The sequence below is a fragment of the Lichenostomus cassidix genome, chromosome 2 (genome assembly GCF_008360975.1).
Source record: "Lichenostomus cassidix isolate B80296 chromosome 2, HeHo_3.0, whole genome shotgun sequence".
Taxonomy (NCBI): domain Eukaryota; kingdom Metazoa; phylum Chordata; class Aves; order Passeriformes; family Meliphagidae; genus Lichenostomus; species Lichenostomus cassidix.
In genome coordinates this window covers 131,064,097-131,090,983 of record NC_139482.1, presented here as the reverse complement: position 1 = coordinate 131,090,983, position 26,887 = coordinate 131,064,097, and the positions used below count along the sequence as shown (strand labels likewise).

General features: G+C 43.0%; 2 long non-coding RNA genes across 2 annotated transcripts in view; one reads left to right on the top strand and one right to left on the bottom strand.

Moving 5' to 3' along the window:
- Positions 1–17,637, top strand: part of LOC146442300 (uncharacterized) — a 45,947-nt gene extending 28,310 nt beyond the window's left edge. The window contains exon 3 of the long non-coding RNA XR_014850219.1: positions 16,925–17,637. This is a non-coding gene — a long non-coding RNA (uncharacterized LOC146442300). The remainder of the gene's footprint in view (positions 1–16,924) is intronic.
- Positions 17,638–21,496: 3,859 nt separating this feature from the next.
- On the bottom strand, positions 21,497–26,887 carry LOC146442299 (uncharacterized). The gene is made up of 2 exons (XR_014850220.1): positions 26,441–26,887; positions 21,497–23,013 (listed from the first exon to the last, which is right to left on the bottom strand). It is a non-coding gene; the product is annotated as an uncharacterized LOC146442299 (long non-coding RNA).

Sequence of the window (26,887 nt, the reverse complement as noted above, 5' to 3'; positions counted from 1 at the left end):
TTGAATATTGAAAATTTAAAATCCATGAGCAGAGGAACTAAAGAGATGATCGAACGTCTTAAACCAGTCATCCAGAATGCAGTATTAATTTGCTGCTCTACCAAACCCCGAAATGCCATTCTTAATAGATGGGGAGTGATTTGCTAAGATCCATGTCATTTGCCTCTGAGATTTATAGAGATAACAGCAAGATCAGATAGAATTAACACCTTATCCTATAATATCTCATTTCTCTGAGGACATCTGAAAACACTTTACAAGTAGCAGTGATCCTTCACTGATGCATGGTACACTGAAGACACCGTCACCTCAGAAAACTGGACGAAGGACCACTGTTGCTCTCCTCCTCAGCAAATATAATCATAGGCAAGAAACAAGAACAACTTTCCAGCACTGCTTTGCTTCATGGACATTTCTTTTAGAGTATTCCTTGTACGATAATTAAAAATAAATGGTGCACATAGGTACTATTTTCCTTACCATACAAAAGGTCTTCCCATAGGACCAATAATGGCACACTACAGCACACTACTGGTCTCCATTATCTCAGAAGCTGCATTTTCTAGTTGCTGACACTGAACAGCTGGTCTGATTTGTTTCACATACTAAAGACAGTATAAATTAAGTTGCCATGTGAATCAAGAATGAATCCCCCATAAAAAAAGATATGCAACACCTTTTATTTACCTTTGTGCACTAGAAGTGTTCACAATACTGAAACCTACCATCCTGCAGTGAGGGAAAGATAGATATTGGGCCATTTCTTTGAACACCAAAGACATTTCTTTAGGCTTTGACTTTAAGAGTAGGTGAATCCATATACAATATGGATTTTTATCTTTACAGCTTTAAAGAATTTCTGCAGTATAGCTGTGTTTTTCTTCAACTGTTTAGGTTTTATCCTATTTGTCACTCACACAAACACAGTTATATACAGGGCTTAATGAATATCCAGTTTGCTGATTGTAGCCCAGGAACCTGTGTTTTATTGTAAGGATGCTCCTTCAACAGATATCTCACTTACCTGTCAACTTGGAGGTGTAAAACTGAGGATTTCTACATTCTCATTTCACTTATACATGTAGTGCCTTTAAAAGAAATTGTTTCTGGCAGTGGTCCACTGGAATTTCTGAATGACCTAGTTCCCTCCTGAGGGATGACTCCTAAAACCACTTAATTCAAAGGCAGTTATCCTTAATTCTTTAAAAATACTTTGAAAAAAAAAGAATCCCAAATTCAGTGTTGTGTTTATCTGGCCAGCACTTTTGTGCTGGCTCAGAAGTACCTTCAAGACAAAGTTCATTTTGGCACATCCAATAAAGTAAGGGATTAATGGCTCTCATGGGGGAAAAATAAGAAATAGGCAGCTTCAAGGAGAAGCTTCCCAAGCTTCAAGAGTCTTCACAGCACCTTGCTCTCTGACCATTCTTGCATTAGAAAATCGGCTTTTGTCTGCCCTTCCAACTGCCAGCAAGGAGAGGCAACTGGAACCTCACAAAGACAACAAATCAAGCCTAGTTGGGCCACCTTCTCCTTTCTCTTTTTCAAGCAAAAACCTCTCTGAACCCATCAGAGGGACAGGCCCTTTCTCTCAGATATATGAGCACATATCTACATCATTTCCTCTTGTGGAACAGTGCCATCACATTTCCCTTCCTGGAAGCATTTTCCCAGTGTGCAAAGGCCCTTAGCAATGTGCAGCCCCCAGTGAGGGATGTGCTGATAGCTGTACTCTTTGAGGAACAGCACGACTGCAGTGCTGCCCACAGCCTTAACCTGCTGCATGGGTGCTCCCAGCTCCCCGTGGGATCGCAGGGAGCTTTCGTGGAGTGAAAATGTTCTCTAAATCCTGCTTATCTAGCAAGAAGATTTGCAAAGAAGGAGCCCTCTGCCCCCTCATCTTGCACAGACGGTCTGACTCACTGGACTCAGGATTCCCATCTGGATGTCTCTTTGAAAGATGGGTGCAAGCCAAGGAGTTCGTCTATTCTTAGCCTTATCTGCTATAAAGATAGTTTTCCCCATAAAAATCTACTGTCGTTCAGCCATCTCAGAGAACACCTGTCTCTAAGCAAAAACAGCAGCAGTGTGAATCCTGTTCCCTGCTCATTTTAATGTGGTGTTAATATCAGAGCCTGATGGAGATTATATAAGTGCTGACATAGCTGAGGAAAACCGCGAAAGAAACAAAAATAAATGGAAGTCAAATAATTTGAACCCTGTCACCATGCAGTGCCAACTACAGGAATGTGAACGGCACTTGGAGGCAGAAAAATCTTCTTACACCTCCTGTGCTCCAGAAATGACACCACTTGCTTGCCAGCTTCTCCGACCAGCAGCTTCCCACTTTCTCCTATGCTGCCTGAGGACATGGCATGTCCTAGCTGACGTGATCCATAAAGCTGTGCCTGTCTCTGGTTCTCTGCAACCCTGCTGCCCTCCTCTCGTGCTCTGGATTGCTGCAGGAGCTTGGCCCTTGGCAGCCAGGCAGCAGCAGAGAGGGATGCCAGAGGGGGCAGTGTATATTAAAAAACAACGCGCAGCCTCTTAAGCCGCCTGGAAAAAAATTGTGCAATAATTGGCTTGTGCAACCATGTGATCTTATCACTGTGAGCCAGGGTTTTCAGAGGAAACTGAAAGGAGTGAAACACCCACTAGATCCTGCTTCAGATCATCTGAAAAGCTCGGCTGTTTCCTTCGTCCTCCTCTCTTCACGTTTTACATTTGCTCGTGGTGGTATTTCTCCCTGAGCTCCTGGGAGGCCAGGCTCGTTGCCAGATCTGTTTGTACACACTCCCAGGGTAGGTTTGGGTTGTTGGCCAGTTTCCCTGTGTCCTGGCTTTCCCTGTAGCTTGGAGCTGAGGCAGCCCCAGTCACCTTCCAGCAAAAGGCTGGTATGGCCAGGCAGGGCCAACCAAGCACGGGGTGGGATTGGCCCTGTCCCTAAAGGGCTCTGCAGGCTACCACCCTAACAGGGCCAGGGGTGTGGGGGGCTTGAAGGGTGATGTCTTGAGACAGACTAGATATGGAGACTTAAAAAGCCTGAAGAGAATGAGGAAAATCTTCCTCATTACACAGTTAAGACAGAAAAATAACAGTCTGTAAAGACAGGAAGAAATTACAGCAGAGCATACTGGTATGCTGGGTGGCTCCTGTGCTGGGTTTGTGAACAACATTCAGGACCACTGTGTTTCTAGTCTCTTGGTATTTGTCCATGACAAATACCTTTTCCCACAGAAAGGATCTCTGGTTGCAGCACTGTGTCCATCTGCCAGGGTTACATGGTGCAGTTTCCTGCCCACATGTGTTTCCTGTGGAAGCTATGATCAGTCAGGGAGGGAGGAAGACGAGTGGCATGGGGAGCAGGAGGATTGGGTGCTGGGATGGCAGATCCAAAACAAAGCTCTGGACTCCTCTGATAGTGGAGAGAAATCAACATATCCAGAATCCTAGTGCGCACGTGAAAAAAGATCAGGTAAAACACCTTTTAAAGGCCTGTTTTTCTCTTAACTACAAAGGGAGTCCAGTTGCTTAACTGAGAGATGTGGAAAGACCTGAAATCAGGTGGTATCAATCCCACCACAGCTTCAGAAACCAGGGCAATTTCACACAAGTACTTGATATATGGCACTTGTATGTGGACACATATATCAATGGAATGATGTGTGGCGACATTTGCATGTGTAACATTATACCAGTGTGCATGAGGAACTGTCATCCTCAAGATGGTATAAACATACCCTTAATCCTACAAACAGCTTGAACATCAGACAGACACTTAGTACTTAAAACTGTGTAAAACATCAGAATGACCTTAAAGAGTTGCCAGGATAATGTCCAGAAGCAGTTTGGGACCTGAGTGATCCCAGAGCTGCCAAGCCCCAAATTGGAAGAGTGTGGGACACGAGGCTTCATCTAGAAGTCGTGCATGTGCCACAATTTTTTCTTTTTTAGTACAAACTGCCCTTGATTAGTCATCGACCTGGTTTAGAAGTTGCACCGCTACCACTCAAGCTGTGAGTGCAGTACATATTTAAATATAAAAGACTCTGTGATCATTTTAAAACTGGCCTAGATCTAGGCCCATGGGGGGCTATAACTAATTTGACAGAAGCTGTAGCTTCTAAATAGAACCACCTGAGACCTCTCCAGAATTCATCTACAGGGTTCATTGTTCCAGCACAAAGCCTCAGCTCAGCTCCCCCAACTTCTTCACAGCCCTTCTCAGCACAGAGGCTGATTTGAGGGGCAGCAGAATTCAGTTTCCTGATGGATATCCTTCCCAGTGGGAATTATGAAGAGAGGGAGGAGGGGAATTATGATTTCAACTCCCCAAACCATTGGAGGGCTGCATTTTTGCACAGTTTTGAGTCAAAACCATCTGCAGCTCCACAGTTTTGACTGTGGTTTGCCTCGGGTTTTTTTGAGCTAACTGCAATAGTGACTGATCCAAAAGGTAGGAGTAAGTAAAGTCACCGTATGTTTTAAACCTTCCATACTGGAATGTTTTTTGCAGTATGCAAGTCCCGTTTTTAATGTCAGAAGCACTTCCCACCTTAGATTTTCACTTCTTCAGCATTGACTAAGCACCTCTGCAAACTCAGGACTAAATATCTGCCTTTCACCCACAAGCACAACACTGTCAAGCAAGTAGGTTTGGGTTTCTGTAGTGATTTTGGTTGCATTATTTGCAATAGCTGATACTTCTGTTTCTTCCAGACCAGAACATCACAGGGGCTGGCTCTACAGTGAGAAAAAACTTCAGCTGATAGTGGGTGGCACTTCAGTGCTACTGAAGCAAAAGCATCAGCCTTCAGACAGCACCATAGCTGAGACTGCCTTGCCCATCTCTGATGTCTGCTGAAGTGGAAATCAGCCATTGCCCCAGGCTCTTTATTCAAATTTAATTTCTTTCAAATTTCATCTGTTCCCTCTCCAAAAAAAAGGTTTAATGGAAGCTTTGTGTGAGAGTATTATAGCTGCTGTGTTTACCTCCAAAATCTCTTTCCCACTCCTGTACCATAGTATAAATACCACAAATCCATGATAAAAAAGAGACAGTAAAGCAAGTGTTAATGGTACTGAGTTCTAGGATCATCTTAATTCACAGAATCACAGAATGGTGGGAAGAGACCTTTGGAGATCACTTAGTCCCGCACCCCTGCTAAAGCAGGTTCACCTAGAACAGGTTGCATGGGATCATGTCCAGGCAGGCTTGAATATCTTCAGAGAAGGAGACTCCACAACCTCTCTGGGCAGCCTGTTCCCCAGGTTTTCTGTCACCCTCTCAGTAAAGAAGTTTTTTCCTCATATTCAGATGGAACTTCCTGTGTTTCAGGTTGTGCCCATTCCCCTTATCCTGTCACGGGGCAGCACTAGAAAGAATATTGCCCCATTCTCTTCACACCTGCCCTTAAGATATTTTATGCATTGGTAAGATCCCCTCCCAGCCATCTCTTCTCCAGGCTAAACAGGTACTCAGCCTTTCCTCATAAGAGAGATGCTCCAGCTCTCTCATCATCTTCACAGCCCTTCACTGGACCTAGTCCAGTAGTTCCTTGTATTTCTTGAACTGGAGAGTTCAGAACTGGACACAGCACTCCAGATGTAGCCTCAGCAGGGCTGAGTAGAGGGGCAGGATCACCTCCCTTGGCCTGCTGGCCACACTCTTTCTGTCACCCCAGAGTGACCACAAGGGCATAGACACTTCTGGCTCATGGACAACTTCTTGTCCACCAGGACCCACAGGTCCTTCTCTGCAGAGCTGCTTCCAGCAGGTCAGCCCCAGCCTGTACTGGGGCATGGAGTTATTCCTTCCTGTTCATCCCTCCCCAGGTGCAGGACTCTGCACTTGCCTGAACTGAACTTCTCTCCAGCCTGCCCAGGTGTCTCTGAACAGCAGCACAAAGCTCTGGGCTGTCAGCCACTCCTCCCACTATGGTACCACCAGCAAACTCACTGAGGGTGCACTCTGTCCCTTCCTCCAGGCCACTGGTGAGCCCACTGAACAGGCTGGACCCAGTACTGACCCCTGGGAACACCGTGAGCTGCAGCCTCCAGCTGGACTCTGTGTGTGATCAAACCCTCTGAGCTCTGCTGTCCAGCCAGGGCCTGATCACCTCACTCTGCTCATCCCACACACATTCCCTGAGTTGCCTGTGGGGATGATATGGGAGACATAACATCCAAGGTGCCAAAAGCCTTGATGAGGTCAAGGTAGACAATATCTACTGCTCTTCCCCCATCTACCCAGCCAGTCATGACAGCACAGAAAGCAATGAGGTTGATCAAGCATGATTTGCCTCTGGTGAGTCCATGATGACTACTCCTGATCGCATCCTTTTCCTCCATATGCTTAGAGATGACATCCAGAATAAACTGTTCCATCACCTTTCCTGAGGTGAGGCTGACTGGCCCACAGCTCCCTGTTTCCTCCTTCTAGCCCATTTTGAAGACTGAAGTGACATTGGTTTTCCTCCAGTCCTCAGGCACTTCTCCTGTTCTGCATGACCTTTCAAAGATGATGGAGAGCAGTAACATCTGCCAGCTCCCTCAACACTCATGGACACATCCCATTGGGCTGCATGGATGTGTGTGTAACAGGTTTGCCTAAATGAACTTTAACTGGATCCTCCTCCACCAGTAGGAAGTTCTCATTTCTGCAGGCTTTACCTCTTTCCACCAGGGTTTAGGACTCCTGACAGCCACCCCTGGCAGTAAGGACTGAGGCAAAAAAGGCATTCAGTAACTCCATCTTCTCTGTATCCTCTGGCATCAACCTTGTGCAGAAGCAAGCCCACATTTTCCAGTTTTCTTTTTGCTACTTATTCCTTGCAGATGATGCTACAATGTACATTCTGAATCCAGTGCTACACAACTGACCAAATATTCCAGTGTAGGTAAGTATCACTTGTAAAAACAAAAATATCAAATGCAACTTATTTGCTAATTAACTTCTTTTGCATAAAATGAAAGCGGACATTCCTAAAATATTGATGATGTTATGCCCTCTCCACACCAGCACAGTCAGTGTTGCAAAGTCTGTAATATTCATGATGAACTCCACATCCCTTAGACCCCCATCATCAGAACTATATCATGCCCTTCTTGCCTGGGGTGCAGGAATGATGCAAAAGGGAGACTTTCCCCTAGATTTGAATGAAGGTGGGATGTGGCTCACTTTACATGCAGAGAGGGTTAATTTTTTCTTCCTCCTGCATTCTTTCGAACAGCCATCCCAAGGAGAAGTGTCAAATTACCTCACCTCTCACTCCTAGGCTTCTAAGCTGGACCTGGATTTGAATTTCCCTGGCATCAGAGAGGAGTCTCAGTGTTCTGGTTTGGGTCCATCGCACAATGGTGGGTGGGAACTTCACATGAAGGGAGTTTGATTTGCTTATTCCCATTCCAGCCTCTCATTTTACACAAATTCTGTGTCTAGTCTCCCCCGTTTTGTGCAGCTGTGGAAGATACAGGGACGAATCACTTCTTTAAAGAGGAAATGAAGCATTGCCTTCCCACGGGAGAATTCCTGAAGACAGAAAGACAGGGTGGTTAGCACTGCAGCCCTGTCCTGGCTTGCCTACACATGAAAATTATTTCAGAATAAGCCAAGGGTTGAATGTAAAGCAGCACAGGCATTCCATAACTGCTGCGTGTGTTGCTGAAATGTCAGCAGAAGCAATGGTCTGAAGTAGCTGCATGCTGATTCATTGGGACTTCCCTGTGTCTTCTTAGCTGCGTCCAACAGAAAGAAACAGGCAAAGATTTTTGGAACTTTGTGTGTGGTACAATATACACAAAAGCAGAAGTAAATTACTGCAAAATAGTCAGAATTAAATAAAGAATTCTTATTTTCCTGACTTTATAATACTGAAGCAATTAGACATCTCCAGGACTGCTTTTCAGGGTAGATTGAGAAATCGAGGTGAAGATACATGGAAAGGTGACTTCAAACCATTTTGTTCCTTCTGGGTCTCATACCAAAGATATTCCAGTCCTGCCTGTGACCGTTCAGCTGCACCATGCCTGGCTCTAGCACAGCCACTGGGAAGCTCACAGCTGCTCTTCACCACTTGAAAATCACTGTGGTGCAATTGCTCAGAGGAGCCAGATCATAGTCCAGAAACATCTACTCCATTTCCCACATCAGCACAGATGCAATCCAAAGACAAACACTGCCTGGCATCAGTTTAGCCAGATCTCACCCAAGTATTCTATTATAAACTAAAGCACCAGGTTCACAGAGATAGCCTTTAACAGAAACTTCATGTCTACCATTTCCTGAACAGTCTGGCAGTGCACCTTTGGCTCCACCTCCACCCCTCTCTGCTGCTCGCTGCACGACAGAAGAAGGGCAGTCAAACCAATATAAACCCCACCTTGAGGGTGCTGAGGCACTGGCACAGATTGCCCAGAGAAGTTATGGATGCCTCATCCCAGGAGGTTTTCAAGGCAAGGCTGGATGGGGCTCTGAGCAGCCTAGTCTAGTGAAAGGTGTCTCTGCCCGTGGCAGGTGGGTTGGAATAAGATCATCTTTAAGGTCCCTTCAAACCCAAATCATTCTGTGATTCCATGGTAATATGTTGGAATAAAATGTTTTCAGAAGGGTGACTGCTGAAGTGAACACCATTCAGTGTGCTCAGCATAAAATAAAATATGTTTTTAACATCCTTTCCTCCCCTGAATGTGGTAGACTCCTAACTTCCCAGCTGCCTGAAGCAGAACCACTTTATGCCCCCCAAATTTAGGAAGTATTTTGTCTGGATTTATAAGTATGCACTTTTTTGTCTTCCCTAGAATGGGATCAGAGACTAATGAACAAAATTAACTTTAACAATGGCTCAAAGACTTGTTTGGTTTTTTTATTCCCAAGAAATACTAAGCTACGTCTTTACCTTAAATTTAAAAAAAAATGTATTTTATATACCTATAAAGTCCAAATTGAAATAGTTTTTCCTACTGTTCTGCCACAAACTGACTGTGGGAACAGGGGTTAGACTCAATTTTTAGAGGGTCTGTCCAAAAAAATAAGAACACTTAAGCATTATTTTGAGCTTCCATGGAGAAATCTGGGGAAACTGCATTATATTACCTGGGCCTCCTTGTGTGAAACATCTCCAACTGTGAGCAATAAAGTAAAAAATGTATTCGAACAGACATAACATCTTTGGAGGGGGATGAAAGAAAAGCTTAATAAATCACATCAATCTGGTAAATCTGAACAACACTCTCCAACACCTTTCACTTGGCACATTGGCAGTAGTCACAGATATTTTCTCCTCTAGCTGGAACTGCTCTGCAGTGAGCAGCTCCTGCCCTCTCCCTTCCCTGCTCTCTGTAGTACTTTTTCTCCAGCTCAGAGAAATGCAGTCAGGGAACATGCTGGTGTCTTGCTCCTGTTTTCTGCAGCAAAGATAAAATTCTTTAGTCAAACACATCAATTCTATAGAGGTAAAGCTTCAAAAACAGACATACGCACAGTGCTCCAGAGAAGAGTTACCATCTGCCTTCCCCTCTCCTCCTCCTCCTCAAAGGAAGGAAGAAAGAAATGTAGCAGAGGCTTAGCTCTTCATTACCTGCTTGCACTGACATTCATGAGATTCCCTGCAGGATTTTTCTTGCTAACCAGGCAGGATGAACACCCACAAAAATTGGCAAGGAGATGACTTTTAACTCATTTTCACAATCTGGCTCTATTTCAAGTTGACAGTGTCTCTCTGGTATCAAACCAGGAAAAAAATTTGGTTTTCCTTTCCTCTGAAAAATAGAAAAGGCAAGTAGCCATCCTACTGGTTGCCTTGAATACTAACAGTGAAACATGATGTTTCAAGGATTAAAAGGAATTCAATTTCACCTCTCAAAGCCTGAGGATGAAGTTCTATGTTGGCCTGATAATACATTTTAGCTGAGCATTGTAAAAACCTAAAGGGAGTTTGCTTTCTGCATTGTCTGCTCCCCTGCCACTACTCTAGAGGTGCAGGCACTATTGCCCGCAGCAGGGAACACTCAGATGTCCAATTCAGAGATTGGACATCATGTCAGGAGAAAGCTATCACTGCTACACCAGTTGTGAGAGTGCAACATTATGCATCCACATGATATTTGTATCCTGGGAAAAGTAGACTCTTGGCACAGAAGCAAAAAAAAGTAACTTTGTTTGGATAGGTTTTTTGGATTGAGAAAAGTTAAACCATCTCCCTCAGGAAAAAAAAAGAAACCCAGCAAAGAAAACAAAATAAGACCAACCAAACTTCTTTTATTTAATGTACCCTGAGTAAGGAAATTTACTGTCTTGGCAGAACGATACAATGCTTGACAAGGCTTGAGATAGACTTGACAGATGACTCAGATCAGAAACACAAAGCAGTGGGTAAGAAAGTACTGCTGTAGAAGTGTGGCTGCAGAGTTACTCAGTATAGGAAAGCATATGCATTCTCAGATAATATTAATCTTAATTAGCTTTAATTTAAGTCAATTTACTGTCTGAGCACTGCCAAGAAGCGTTATGCCAAACAGGTTATCCAAGATAGTTCCTATCTTGGGATGGTTACTTCTGGACTTTGAGTTACAACTCAGCTGACATGAGTCTCTCAAGGCACTGAGGTTCTGCAACTGCATGTAGGAAGTGTCAGGTTTGAGAGACAACAACCAAGCTCTGCTTGGAAGCAACCAAATTTGCTGTACACTGTCTCTTTTCTATGGCTCCTACTGCAAGATCAGCAGTCAGGGCACTGGGAGGAAGTAGCACCCAGCAGAATTGCATGATTGAGACTTTTATGAGTTACTGGAAGTCTTACACAGCCTGAAGAAACAGTTGTAGTTTGTTGCATCAATAAGAGTACAGTTTACATTAGAAAGTAAAAGTACATTGTATGTTCCAGGAAATTATTGCCATAGCTTGACACCACTTACTACCTTGAAGGTGAAGAGCAATATCACTACCTTGTAGTCATTAGCAATAATTCTGAACAGCTCATCAACCTTAATACCTCCTGTGGCAGACAGGGAAACTTTGACTGCAATTGCTACAATTTACAAGTACAGAAAGCAAGTAAACTCCTGAATATTGGCAACAGTGGGATGGATGACATTTTTGTGTTGCTACAAATATATGCAGCACCAGAATCAGTTACCTTCCATCACTTTGTCTTGATCAAACATGAGATTTTTACTTACCATAGGAATTTACATGGTTTCCTTTCACCTATACTTGTAAAAAATATTAAAAGAAATATTGATGTGTTCTATTTCCTAGCTTGTTTTATCTTTCTCCAATGCCATGTTAGGTACAGAGTCTTGCTCCAGGTAAACACCAGTTGGATCAGTTTGTCTTGAGTGCGCTTAGTTAGCTCTAGATGGTCCTGCCACTGCATCTGGCTGCTCTTTGCTTCAGATTTACCACCACTTCTGGTCTGGACATGGTCTAGCAACAAGAAGAGAATCATTATATTTCACTCATCTGTGATGAAGGTTCAAACCCAAACTCCAAATCCATGTACTCCAGTCATTGCATATTTGCATTTTCATCCTACACTACAAAAGTTTTGCTAATAACTATACACACAACTTCCCTGCAGGATGGAGAAACATTTTGCATTACCCAATGGAGACCTGTTGCTGCTGACAGAGTTAAACTATCTCCCTGAAATTTCAAGCTATCTAGCTTTTTTCATCTTTATGTGTTGTGCCTGCTTTAGCTTCAGGTTCTAGGAGAGGTGCTGGCTTTGTTGGTGAGTGTGGCTAGCACAGGTCTTTCTCGTGAGAACATTCCGTTGTGTTTTATAAATAAAGATAAAGTTTGGATGTTTTTTAAAACAGTGTCTCGAGATTTGGACAGTTCAGGCCTGGCCAATCAGGCCTAGGGGGATGTTTCTGGCTGACCAATCTGGGCAACCTCTGAAAAGTCTATATATATTGAAATCAAAATAATAAACTTCCTCTTTCTTGCCACACTGAGAACTTGGGTCTTTTCTCTGCTAGCGGCTCAACAGCGACAGGTGAGAATACTGGTTTTTCTACTCCTGAGCCAGTGGGGCTGTGCTGGGAAAACCTGGTAACCAGGACCTGCCTAGAATGACTCCATTCCACTTTCACCTCTCTCTGGGCAGACTGTACAACAAAGGATGTGCAATATCTCACTGCAGGCAACTCACCAAGTCTCCCTCCCTAGATCACTGTAGCTGCTAGGAAAACCAGTATCCCTCAAATTAGACACCTACTTTAAAGAAGAACAGTGTGCCTCACAGCAACAGACATGATAAATGCTGTGAGTAATGACAGATCTATGTGTTAACAGCACTATCAGCCACCTACTGGCTCCTTTCTTCTTTTGATAAAGGCTTTTCTCCCCTGGTTTTGCATGAAGCACACACTTGTCGTGTCAAGGTGGATTTCTGCAGAAGGAGTGGGAGCAGAAGGCAGAAGTTCTGAAGTCCTGACTGCAGCAATGAAACAGGCTGAGTGCTGATCAAATAACTGGGGCTCTTTGCCCCAACTTCCCCACTTGTAATAAGAATAACGTCTACATTGTAATCACGCTGCAAGGTGCAGTTAATATTTGCACAATGGTGCTTGGGAGATACCAAGCATCAGATATTCCCAGGATACACCAGTAAATCAATTGTATCTACACTGTGAACAAAAGCAGGCACAGATGCTAGCATAATGTTGTGTATTTTGGTACAAAGAAAAATAAAAATCTTGCCTTCTGTCCTCAGATTTCTTGTCAAACATCCATTGCTTCATATGATGAAGCAGTTAGTAATACAAAGCATATTTCTATCCTACTTTATTTTACATTAAAAAGTGAACCATGATTGAATCTTAATACAAAAAAAGGGCTTAAGTTACATTCTCCTGGGATCATCTGTAGCAAAGCATAATAAGTTTCTCAATATCTGACCTAATTATATCTGTCCTTCTAAGTTTTGTTTCCCATAAGATCTAAATGTCTGGTTAAAAATAACATTTGAAATTCCTCCAAGTTCCAACAGAACTTTTTCAGCCTCTCTCAAATTTAATATCTATTTTTGCCTTAATTTTCACCCAACTTTAAAAGTTATGGTTTGAAGGCCAGCATTCTGCTCTGTTGTCCAATTCCTAAATATGTTTGTATCAGATAAACTCGAGAAACAGGGGGAAAATCATATTATGAGTGTTTATTTCATGTTAGAAAAATACTGCAGCTATCGAAAAAAAGTGACAGAGAGACCTAGGGGAGGAAGGATGTCTTTGTGGTTGGAAAGGAATTGGCTGTGTAAGAAATGTACCTTCTGATTCTCATCAAGGTCTCTTGACAGAAAACACCTGGCGATCCTACAATGGTGTTTGTATCATCTGCCCTGCCTAAGGACCCAGTTTAAGTCACTGCCCCAGAGCAATGGTGATGGCAGGAGATACAACCCCAGACCCTGTGACCCATCAGTCCTGCTTAGAGCTCCCCACATCAAGGCAAAAGCTGACAAACTGTACTACTGTTGGGATAGCAGAATTCTTCATACTCATCTCTTCCTGCTGGCCCTGTTATGAGAGGGCTGGCACAGACCTGAAGCTGGAATGCTTTGCATCTAAATCCACTTCACGCAGCAGCCACAGATCCCAGTGGCCATTTAAGACCTTTGTGCCTCAGTTTCCCAGCTGTAACCCGTGGATAACAGCACTGACCCTCCTGAAGAGACATTGCAAGACTGAAGTGCTGACATTTGCCAAGGACTAGGAAACCAGGTCTAATGTGTTAAAGAAATACAAGGGATTATTATAACCAGTCTCACTTCAATCCCAGGGAGGTTGATAATAAACAATCTTTATACAGCACCCTCTGCTATGAGTAGGCCAAGAAACAAGTGAGTCTGCAAACAGAGATACATACAAACAGGATTTTCAGATGGGAAATTTAGATTAGCCCTTTTCTATTGAGAAACACTTTAGGCCTTGTGGAAGCAAGAATCTGGAGATCAGACTGACTATTTGAACATCAAGCACCTGCAGGAGTTCTGTATGCATCACTGTGGATGGGCCATAAAGCCCCATCCTGGAGGTTTATAAATGCTGTGCCTGCTCACAAGTGTAGAGCTGGCGTGAGCTCTGTTTTCACAGTTCAGCTCATGGGAGAGGGGAGCAAGCTGAAAAACAAATGCGGGTTATAATTGCCCAGTTGCTCTGCTTCAAGGGTCTGGGACAGTTAAATATCATAGTATATAAATAGGAATCGTTGGAAGAAATAGAGCAAAGTGATTTCAGAGGCATCTGAGTCCAGTGCTTTTGCTAGCTCATAGTACAGGTTCAAGGCTGGAGCAGATTGCCTAAATTCCCTCAGAAAGAGGCAGTGAAGGGCTGGAGGATGAGGCAGCAGCTCCTCAGTGGATCCTGTGGTGAAAAGGTCTGTTTTTTTCAGATGGCCAGCAGCACAGTTTGGTGGTTACAATATCCCCGAAGGATGTGTGCATCCAGATCCCTGCAGGCTGAGACAGGCCGAGCTCTCTAGTTTCACTGACCTTGCCTTTACCCTGAGGTTATTCTGCTGGTGCAAAACCTGACTGCAAGCTCTGAATCCTAATATAACTTAAGCATTTGACTTTTCCTTGAGAACTCCTGTGAGGGACACATTCATACCTTTCCTGTGGGCTGCCTTAGGATCAGGAGCTGCTGTGATGCTCCAGCTTTTACTGCAGCACTCTGCTATGGGGAATTCAAGGCAGAATCAACCAAAGGCTCCTCAGAAGAGCTGTTGGCACTGAGAATTGCCATTCTGAGAACAAGGGGCGAGGGCTGAGTCGCTCCTGCCACAGGAAAAGGGGAAGGAAGGGCAGCACTGTGACGGAAAACCAGGCTTGTTACTGCCGCCCCTACTGCAGAGATAGTATGGGTGAAGAGAGAAGTGCTGTTGCAGGATGGGGCCCTCCCTTTACCCCCAACAGCAAACACTGCCCTGGCTACCTGCATTCCTCTGCCAGCCATGGGCACCAAGCACCGAGCCTGGCAGAGCTCAGGAAGTGTTTGGACAATACTCTCAGGCACACGGTGTGACTCCTGGGGATGGTCCTGTGCAGGTCCGGGAGACAGACTTGATGATCCTTGTGGGTCCCTTCCAACTCAGTTTATTCTGTGATTCTGTGATTCTGTGAGCCTTGTTTCCCTGGGCTGATGCCTTGTGTTGCTGTGACAGCCTGAAGTCCTATGCCCATGCTGTTTGTGCCCAGCACTCACCCCATGTGGGGAGCACATGGCAGTGAATATTTCCCTGGGGAGCTGGGGGTCTGCATCTGCACGTGTCTGCACTTGGTGACAAAATACTGTCCAGGCCCTGTAGAAGCCTTTGCTAACATCTAATATCTGCTTGGACTAGATGGTACCTTCCATCAGAACTATCCTATTCTATTCTATTCTATTCTCAGAAAGTGATAGATAGGGTCCCACACAGCAGGCACTTTGCAAGGTGTCTGGAATCAAGGCCTCTCTTCCCAAGGCAGACACCATCATGGGTGGCTGGGGCTGGCAGCGAGCAGAGCATCCCATGATCATTCCCAGAACAACAAAACCACCAGGCACAGGAGACAGCAGAGCTGGGCTTTACTTACATAGCATTCCAACTAGCTGAGGAATGGAATACAGCAGTGGTACCCTGGCTCACTTTTAATGCAAAGGGGATATTACCTGTGAATTTAATACAATGTGCTTCTGTTCTCAATTTTCTAGCTATTCTCCCCTGCATAAGGTGTTGATCTGAGTTTATTTCTTTCACCCATCTCTCTTTTTTTTTTTTTTTTAAAGAGTAAGGTATGGTAGAAATTAAGGGTCCTAGACACTTCTGAAGGTTTAAGTAGCCCAAATTTTGGAAATTGGGTGTTTTTTTCTTCACTAAAATGTATTTTAATTAAAAATGGTTTGCAAGCACTGAGCCCATGATGTTCTTTGATGATCTGTCACAGCTCTACCAGTACCACTTTGGGAAGCAGTACATGGGAAAATGGCTATTGTAGAAAAGCCAGTGAGATAAATCTTGAAATAATTTTACCAACATTAGGCATCCTATTTTGGGAAGAAACTGAAGAGAGGAATTTTTTTTCCCAGAAAATATTGACATTTCCAATAGCAAGATATTCATAGGTGATGAGACTGATTTACAGCAATATGTGCACACAAACATTCACTTGCTCCTAGATTGTGAGCAGGAATGTCAGACTCATTTCTAAATTGGGCACTTGCACCTGCATGTGTAATATTCCAAACATAGTAGTGCTTCTTACTGTTTCCCTATGTCTGATTTTGAAAAATCTGTTCCTTGCTAGATTGAACTCATTGCTTCTCAAGTATCTTCTCTAAATACGAGGAATGTATGTGACATTCATCCAGGAGTTCTCTGCAGATTCAGTTCTGATGCTGTACTTTCAGATATTATTTGTTTTCATTCTTCCATAACATTTTTCAGTCCTCCCTTACATTTCTACATAGCTCCCAGTAAACCTTTATAATCCTGACATGCTGTTTTCATAGTTTCTCCAATAATCTCTTTGAAGAGGCTGGACAACCTAGACCATCTCTCAAATGATGCAAAACATTTCTCTAATGTGGATATTATGTGTGCCAAGAAATTCCTGAATTAGTTTGAGTACTCCCATACTGCATTCGTGTGTCAGCAGCAGTCATAGGAGATGTCTGTCCTTGCTGGAAACTGCTTATTCCCAGGAAGGATATTTTGCACCTCCAGGTTACCACATCTGCCCCTGCCAGTTCTAACAAAGAGTTTCCCATCTTTCAACAGGAAATATTCGATCACCCACCCAAAGCTCATCAGGACTAATTCTATTCAGTATCTAAGCAACAATTCAGATAGCAAGGGGGGGTGGGGAGGAGGAATTAGTGGATAAATACTGTACTAATGTCTCCTTTTAAACAATAACCTTTTTTTCTGCATCTTGTCTAGACCAAGTTCTGCTTACCCAGGAAAGGCCAAAGCAAAGACACTTTAAGCAGAGAGACATAAAAGGAGGATCCTCTCCCATGGTAATTTTGGATTTCCAGCAGAGCTGCTCTTCAGCTGTTGCAAGAGCCTTTACACAATCACAGTTCCTTTGCTCCTTTCCCTGCCCTGTAGGGAGGTTTCAGCACCCTGCCTCCCTCAGCACCAGGCTGTCACAGCCTGATGGGTTGGGGCCACATGTGGCTGAGGTGCAAAGCAATCCTGGTTCTGGGAGCTCTGCTGTGCCCTGGCTGGGAGTCAGAGCCTGCCCACTGCACCCCTTGGCATCCTGCTGGACCCACACAGAGCACCAGGGCTCCCACTGCTCCTGACTGCTGCACGCCTGCTGAAAGGAATGTGGGCTTGTTCTTCTGTCTCTATTTCTGAGAACGTTCAAATACTAAAGTTAAATCCAGGCTTATCCTCCTTTTCTTTACATAAAAGCTTCCACTCAAAGCAGATGTTCTCAAATCTATTATCCTCAATATTGTTCATATTGGTTCTAATTTTTCCCACGTTGCTCAAAGCTCTATCCTCAGGTGACTGTTCTCTGAGCTTTCCCAGCTCAGCTTTACCTTTCAAATAAGATTTATCCATTAAAAAACAATTCTACTGCTTTTTGCAGCTATCATTTTGTCACATATGGATTTATTCAATAAATGCTTTTAATAGCAACATTTCTAGGCTTTGTTTGTCAAGAGCTGCCAGGGTTTTACAAGCCAGGGTTGGCACAGACATTGAATTGCCTCTCTGTACCCAGGGGAGAGTTTCCTGCTGGTCATGACAGAGGTCCTGCACACACAAGTAAATGAAAGAAAATTAAAAATATTGGTAGCTACATAATTCACAGCCAGTAAATGGTGAAGAGTATCAGGCTTCCAGCAACTTCTGGACCTCGGAAAAGCTTCTAATAAAAGCAGGGATACACGATTTTAATTTGATTTAATTTTTCTACTGAAAAACCTAAAAGCCCAGTTTCAACACAAACACCAGGGCAAGGAACTATATAAAGGCCATCAGCAAGAGCAAATTCAGCCAACCCAAGGACACTGTGAAGTAACAGCTGACAGGACAGAAGAGAGGTCAAGATCAGTATGCTAAAAATCTTTCATTCATGGGTCAGCCTGAAGTTAAGCAGCACTGCTGTTGCCTGCCTGCTGTGTGCTATGGAGCAATGGGTGTCTGGTATTTGTGTCTTGCTGTGCCCAGCATCCACCCATGCAGGACTTCATGGGGGTCTCCTGAACAGCTGTGGAAGGTGGTGGTTATGAAAAAAAAGGAGTCTTTCCCTCTGTTCTGTTTCCCCAGTCTCTTTTGGGGTCTTCAGATGTGTATTGCTAAACTGTCCTCCTTGAGAGTGGCACAGTGCTAAGTTTGTCAAAAGCAAAATCAAAAGAGAAAAGAAAATACACTGCCTAATATTTTTTAGGTTTTTCAAGAACTCTAAACTTGTTTTGGTGCATCTTTTGCTTTCTTTAAATGAAATATTTAATACAGTCAGACATTAATAGGATTTCTTTTTGCTCATCTTCCTCCATTCTTTCCATAGTTACCCATTCAGTCCCACAAGGACTTATTAATTAAATCCTCTCAGTACCGTGTTATCTCTCTTTGACTATCTCTATTTTCTGTACTGCAGCTTGTGTGCATTGTAGGGAAGAATCAGAGAGAGCAAAGAACCAAATAAAAAGATCCCTCCAGGAATACAGTATTCGATTATACAAAGAAAACCAGCAGTTCTGATTGCTCATCCTTATTTCCCAGAGGAGGCCTCAAATGTCTTTGTTCTTTGGCTTTTTAGAAACAATTTCCTTTTCTGGTAAAATCATTTTACCTGTGAACTGCAGGCCAGGCTTTTGGTCACATTCACCTGCTTTTCCATTATCAACTGTTACAAATGGCTCTTCCCCAAGCTCAACCTCCAACAAACAGCTTTGGGGTATTTTGCAGCTCCCTATGGCTTTGTGCCTGGGCTCCAGGACCTTCCACCAGATCTGGGTTTCTAGGGGGGATCATGGCCTCATGTGAACCACACAGTGGGTTCTTCTCACAAACATCAGTCTTAAAAGCATTATTGCTGACAACAGAGATGATGAGATCCTGGAGAGGCCCCGGAAGGAATGAGCATGGGGCCCCAAGCCCCCTCTCATCTCCTGAAGGGCTGTACCTTTTTTATGGACAAGGAACTACTTCTGGTCCAGAGTTGTCAGTCAAAGTGAGCTTCCCCAGTGCTTAAGTGACCAAAAATAACAGAATAACTCTTACAAACTTAAATGGGATGTACAGTAGTCTATACAATTAACTGAGCATTTCAAGCTGTGAACTCCCTGTCTCTTTGAAGTCCATAAAATTGTATGACTCACAGCCATCACACCTAGGGTATATGTGCACACATATATATGTTTGATATGTTCAGTATTTTATTCTTGTCTAAAAATAAAGTTGCAAAATGGAATGGAAAAATCCATTTGCTCCCTTACACTTTATGCTGGGAACCTGATATTGCCTCCAGTTTACCATCTTCCCAGCTGCCTAGATATTGTATCATTTATGATGGACCTTCCCCAAGATTAATGGCATCATCTATACACTTAACAGCCTAATCTTGCTAAATCTCTTTGTTTTGAAATTTGATTGTACCTGATCTTCATTATTTTAATTGTTTAATGTATTATAATTAATTAGATCTAATGGATTCCAATTCAGCCCAACATATTCACATCTGCCTGTGAGCTGTGGGAAGCCCAAGACAAACCAGGCTGATTCCATGCCGGCTTTTCTAGAGACCAGGTCCAGAGACCAGGTACTATTTTTGCCACTGTCTTATGTTTGTCTGCAGGCAAGTCATCTATCTTTCTGTTTCTCTAAGGGATTCCAGCTTGCTGTGTTTATAGCCTAACTGGATCTCAGCACAGGTTGACATCTTTACACGCAAGTGTTACAGAAGAAAGAATAACAACCCACAGCCCATCCCATACACAGCTGCCTTCTAAGTGGGTCTGGCTCCTGCTGAGACTCAGCACAGCAATAAAGACCATGAACACAGAGGCTTGTGAATATATATGTTGTTTCAGCATAAAACATGGAAAGCTCCCTTTCCTCCACACCCACCTCATGTCAAGTTCTGGCAAGATTTTGGTACTTCCCAGAGGACAGACTTTCTGCCTACATAGAGGGATACCTTCTACTTGCTGTGCATGACAGAGCCCCATTGGAGTCACGTCAGTTTTTCCTGAAAATACTGCTGCTGTTGCAAAACACTGCTGCTGTTGCTGCTGCATGCACAGGCCTGGCATCCACATCTGCACCACCTCTCCAGTGGTGCATCTTCATTCTGCCTGGATCCAGGTTGAAGGGAAGAGTATCTTTTTGCTGGGGGTTAAAGGCTAGTTGTTTCTTCTGAAGGTAGAGCTGTGAGAAGAGGAAGCTTTCCTTTCCAGCTGTGAATGAAGTTGCCTACCTTCTCTTCCCCATCACCTTAAACCAGCACTTCAGTGGGAAAAGCACTCACCCAGGACATGGAGGACCCAAATTCAATTCACTCCTCCACCTGAGAGAATGTGAATCCATTTCTTCAGGGCACACTCTTGCTATCAGTCTCCATAAGGGGATCTTCAGCTCCTGCTAAATGTTTGTCATATTTGTCCAAAAATTAATAACAGAGCATTGATCCTAAGAGCAACAGCAGACTACTGGTCTGCTGTACAGCGCTCACAAACAAGGGCAAAATGATTTGGTTCTGCTCTGTGCCCTAAGGACTACTTTTGCATCTTGTGTGGTGATTACTGTGTAAAATAAACTCAGGATATCTTTCCAAGGAGTATCAGGGTTCCCTAGCACCCTCCTTGCAGCAGTAAGCAATACGGTGAAATACCAAAACCACCCTATCCATAACAAATCAGACCTTGACTGAATTCATCACAGAAAAGATGGGAAGAAACAAACATATGCAGAAACCTGTCATTGTCATCTCCACAAGAAAACCACATGTTAATGCCCCCCAACCTGATAAAAGACATTCCCTTGGGTGTTGTGGGCAGCCAGCTGCCCGGGGTCACTCCCTTGACAGAAAGGAACTGTCAAAGCTCCAAGGAAGACACAACAGGTGTGACACAAAAAGAGCACTGTGCACAGCAAAGATCCCCCCACGAGGTTACAGAACAAACCTCCACCAGTACCACACCTCAGAAATACTGCTTTTGCAGTATCCATGGTTTTATGGCAGCCAGCCTTCTCTAAAAATGTCTAATTAAGATTAATTAAGACTCTCCCCTAAAAACCTCAGGAAAAACATTGACTTACTTGGGAATCTTGGTACAAAAGAGCAAAGAAAAGGATCTCCAGCAAACATGGAGTTCAATTTCAAAACACTAGGAGAAAAAAAATGTACCTCCTGTATTTTTTTAATCCCTTTAATAATTGTCAGATCTGTAAAAATATCCAGTTAGAACAACTGTAATCAAAATAATATATTCTGTGGTTTTGTCATCTTGTTTGGGGATTCTTTTCCACTCCCAAAACATAGCACAGACTTGGTTTTAGGGAGAGACGCTTTTCGCAATTTATTTTTTCTCTGAAGAAAATGCACTTTCAAATTATATGCAGGATGGATTGATAAATGTGAAGCAGTTTGCAGGCTGTTGGGGTGAAAAGGGAGAGTCTGTGGCGTTGGGGCCAGGGATGCTCGCATGCAGCCCTTTTTACGGAGCCAGCCGGGTGGGTGGGCATGGCTCAGCTGGGACTGCTCTTTGTGCTGTCAGAGGAGCTGCCAAGCATTTCTGACTCAGGTGGGCAAAGCACTTCACAGCCCAGTAGCCATGACCACAGACTGGGAGGAACCGGGCAGGAGCTATTGTTGCCAAGGGAGAATTTGTCAGAGCAAGAAGCTTGCTGGGGAAGGGAGGAGCAAGCCAAGATCACCAGGAGGGCTGGTCTGCGGGAGGAAGATCACGGCAGGAGGGAGAGCGGGAATTTTTGGTTAGTGGCAAAGCACCAAGGCATAGGAAAAGAGTGCTTTAGTGCTGCATACATCCAAATGAATGTATTGAACAGTCCTCGACCACCCTTTGAGCTGCTATGCCATATTTACTCGGGGAAGTGATCTGCTGGATATAAATTGTATGAATGTCAGAGTGGTGCCAGGGAATGCGTGAGCCAGCGGCAGGACATGCCAAGCAAACTCCCAAGTCTTCCTGGGAGTGGCACATTGTACAAGTGCCAGGAGAGCCTTCATTTACAGCTGAGGTGCAGGTATGTCAGCCTAGCTTGTTACCCAAGAACCCGCAGGAAAAATGTTCCCCGAGTTTGCTTCCAGGTGCTGAGGAGTAAGTTTGATGTTGCAGATCAAGTGCCTATGCACCAAGAACTTAAAAGCTTCATCAGAAAGAGAACTCCTACCCATGCTTTCCCCATCACCAGCTACCAGTAGGAGATGAAGAAAACAAAAAGTTCAGAGAGTTTCTTCAACAGTGCTGAGCAGCTGTAGCATAGACTGCATTGACTAATGGATATAAGCCTGGAGCTCAAGAGTTCAAGTTTTGAGAACTTCCTGCCTGAACATCAACCATGGCTCTAGCTGGACACCTCCAAATCTCCACGTTGTTTTATTAAAAAAAAAAAAAGCTTCTTAAAAAAACCCCTACCCCGTGTGCTTTCTGACAGTTGCAGGATACACTACAAATCTTTCTACATCCTATAAGACCATCTATGGATCTCATGTGTAGTAGTGATTTTTACTACTTCTTTTTCTTCAGCCAAATTTTGAAACTAGATAGGCTTCATTCTTCTTTTATCACTCTCCTTCCTTTCGGTTTTCAAAGTAAGTGGAACATTTTCTTCAGCAGGTTTTTTTCCCCAAATCTTGTCCCTCCACCTATTCTCCTTAGAAAGTCATCTAATCTCTGCTTTTGAGTTCTGAGCTTTCCTTGTGCAAACCCTCTTCTCTGCAAACTGGCTTAATCCATAGCCTAACAAGTCTTCCTGTGCACGGTTGTCTCCATACAATTCTTTTGCATTTGCAGGCATGAGCTGTAACCAGCTCTGGTGACAGTTTTCTGTAAAAGAAGAAGAAGAAAAACGACATTGTAAAATCTGGAGCTGATCAACAAATCTGTTGGTGAAGCTCAGAGCAACTCACAGCATTCTGAAGTTAGTCTACTGCTATTATTGCTGCTCACATGCTGCTTATCGTATCACAGAGATCATCTGGTTACAGCCTAGTTGCACTCTTAATTAGCCAAGCCAGAAGCCTGCCAAGTTTGAAAAAAAAAAAAGTTTAACTGAGAAGTGAGACATTAACTATTTGAGAGATAATATCATCTATAAACTTGGTAGTCTTGTTCAGCAGTTTAACCTTTTTCTCACTGAAACCTCATTTTCAAGTTAAGTAATATAAAAAAGAGAATCCAAAAGTTGGGAGAAGGAAGGTGCCTGCCCTGTGAGACCTTAGGCCTGGATTTTTTTCTTCAAAAATCTTTCTTTGGGGCTTAGGTATCAAAGTCTGCCCCAGATAAATTACAAAAAAGATTGGCTTGGTAACTCTGGCACTGGCTTGCAAGTGTGATCTTAGCCCCTTTTCAGCCTCAGGTTTCTCCACACGGCCACAGGGAAATCATATGGACATTTGCCTGAGAGCTCTGTCCCTACAGAGCCTTTCCCTGCAGGACTGGGTGTAGATGTCAATTTGCTGCTGACCTTTAAACGACTGTAAAACTGTAACTTGGCCACACTGCAAGTACTCCCCCCACTAATTTTATACTTCCTGGGGCTTATCTATTATGCAAAACCAGTCAGGTTTCACAAGCTGGAAGTTGTGTAGAAGAGCAGCTTTTATCACAGCTCAGTACTATGCATGTGTACAGTCTTTGTTTTGACATCAGCTCAATTGTGTCCTGTTTAGATAATTGACCAGAGAAGAACTACAAAAATTTCCAGGCTAGATAAGAGATCCATCTCATGGAGGAATCTGACAGAAAAGACAAAAAGGAGGCAAAATATTTTTGTTTCTCCAGCTAAACTGATTTGTAAAATACACAAATCTGACATTGTTTTTAGAGTAATACAGATCCTGTGGGACACTTGTAAAACTTCATACAAGAATATTCTAAAACCACTGCAATGTTGGGTTGGATGTACTCTTTGAAATGTATGTATAGATTTAAAAAGTAATAATTTGCTTAATTCTAGTGAGCCTCTCTTAAACTAGATTCATTAGTTTCCACATACAACAGCTGGGTCTTCAAGATGTCAGGTAGCTGGCAAGGGGGCATGATAAGGATCTTCAAGTGTTTCAGGAGTATAAATATCAAAGCAGGAGATTCTCCAGTCAGGATGGAAAGGGGTTAGTACCAATTAGTTTTGTCACAGCTATTGACAGGGACACATCCTAACAGCCTGTCTGAACTTCTTGGATGAAGAAACATCCAGCCGTTAACTGGCTCACACCAGGGTATATCTGAGACCTCATTTCTAAATCAGACAGAATTCTTAGACTGGTTAAGTTACAGGAATTGATGCTGAGCCAGGACAGCAAAGGGAATACAAAGACAGTAACAGACTCCAGAGATCTTGAGAAGAAAAAAGGTTCAGGGCCAAAAGGAGGAAGAAGAGGCAGGCCCAGAGAATCAAGTTGCTCTGTGAGAAATTAAACAAACAAGGTGGGGTTTGATTGTTTTCATAGACTTAGGTTCCTTGTCTCCTGAAATCTCCTCTGCCATTACAACCTCAGGTTCTCTTCCAAAGCCACTGTCTGTAGGGCACATGCTATGCTCAATCAAAAATCTTTGAGCTACTCTGTCAGGCTGGCAGCTCTCAGCACTGAGGAAGGGCTGCATCCACCTGCCTTTTCCTCAGCGCAGGCATTTCGTCAGGGCTTTGTCCTCTCTACAGCTGCAGTTTTTCACAGACCTTATTTATCTTGACAATTCAGCTCATCTTTCAGATTTGCTTGAAACTGTGTCCCAAAGTTTTTCGGGGGAATTGCTGAATGTACAGAGAGATAAGCAACACAATCTCATAAATCTAATTTCAAAGGCAACCAGGCTAGAAAATGCCAGCTTTTAATTTCTGATCCGGTTCATGCCAAATGTTGTCTAACATTTCAGCAGCAATTTGCGGCCCTGAGAGCCTCTTTCAATATTCTATCAAGAATATAAAATAAATTCTGATAAATGTAGTCAGTATAAAATAAAATGAGTTGAAATTGGTTGCTGGGATGCAAAACTGAAGCTGACAGGCAGTTGTGAGGAAACTTGCAAGAAAATGCTTATTTTATGTATTTCTTTGGGGCTTAGCAGCCTGGAGCTGTCAAGATGGTTTTGCACATGCTCAGCAGCAAAAACAAGGGAGCTGAGAGATTTTACCAGTAGAAAATGTAAGATCCTACTGCATTAAGCAAAACTTAAAGATATTAATGCCTATAACTTGAATAAAGGTACTTTAGTATGTATTTAGGGGCCTAAGTTTTCCTTGTGAAACTACATTTTGAATTTCTTTAGTAGCCTGTTGTGATAATTTTGCCAAGACCTTGGGAAAAATGTAAGTAAAATATATTAGTAAATTCACCTTCATCCACAGCTCTGTTGAACTGTTCAGATACCAGTAAGTGATTAATGAGATTTTTTACTCTGGAAATCTTTTTATAGGACAACCTCTGAAAATGACCTTTGAAATGCTGTCTCATTTTACTTTTAACTTCAAATGATGATCTAATAAACAAGTCACTGTATTAATAATTCCTTGGATTACTTTATAGATATGTAGGTTCAATATGTTACCCATTGATCCTTTTGATGGCACATGTTTATAGTGAGAGTTTAGAAGTTGGCATGTATCCTATAGGAGCTGTGGTGTTTCATTTTTTAGGTCCTCCAGAAATACTCAGAACATACCCTATGAGACTTGCACCTTAGCTTTTTTTGTCTAATCCCTTCAACTCCAACAACTGTGTTCTATTTCTAAAGAATGCAAAGAAAATAAATAATTTATCTTTAAAAAATAAGAGACAAACTCAGGATAAATGCATGCAAGATGAGAAGCTCTGAAATTAAGTGACACAACTGATTTGAACCAAGACATTATGGAGCCTTTCTCCTGACAATCAACATTAAAATAACATTAGCTAGTAAGCACAAATAAATAAAAAATAAGTCCAAAAATAAATCAAAGTAGCTATAATAGAATGATGTTAGCCTCAAGTTTGCTTCAAGACATCCTGTCTCTTCTGGCAACACTTTGTAAGTGTTATCCTGCTCACTCAAGAGCAGCTACACATACTGGAAATGAATACAAGCCAGAAGAGTTCTGAGTTCCCAAATCCCAACAACTACTGTTTGCAAAGAGTGAAAAACTGTATTCATCTGTAAAAGAATAGGATTACTCTGGGTTCAGTAATTCAGTAATTCAGCCCTGTGTGAAGGATTGGGATAAGACTGATGCACAGTTAAGTCATCAACACAATGCTAAGTTCACTCGAACTCTTACTTGCTGCCCCAGAGGACTCAGGTTCAGTCAGTGCTCCCAGCAGAGTGGGTGCCCAAACACCTTCATGCATCCCAGGGCACAGCATGCCCATTTCAATACCATCCATCTGGCTTTCTGTAGGGAGAAATGGTGAAGAAAATAAATGTGATGGGCTTTGTCAGTGTATCTTTGGGAGACATGCAAATACCTCAGCATTGGGTAATCAGATAGGAATGAGAATATAATAAAATCATAACATATAAACCATATATATTCCAGTTGCAGACCTGTGTCTAGCCAAGTGTTTTCAAACACTCACGTTAAATCTCCTTCTTTTTGCTGATGGTGGGGATATTTCATTTGGTTTCTTCAAAGTTCTGATGACTGCAGCAGCATCCCTAAAACACTTGCTCACAAGCTACACCTCAAAATAGTCTGATTAATCAACCTTACTCATGAGTGATGAAC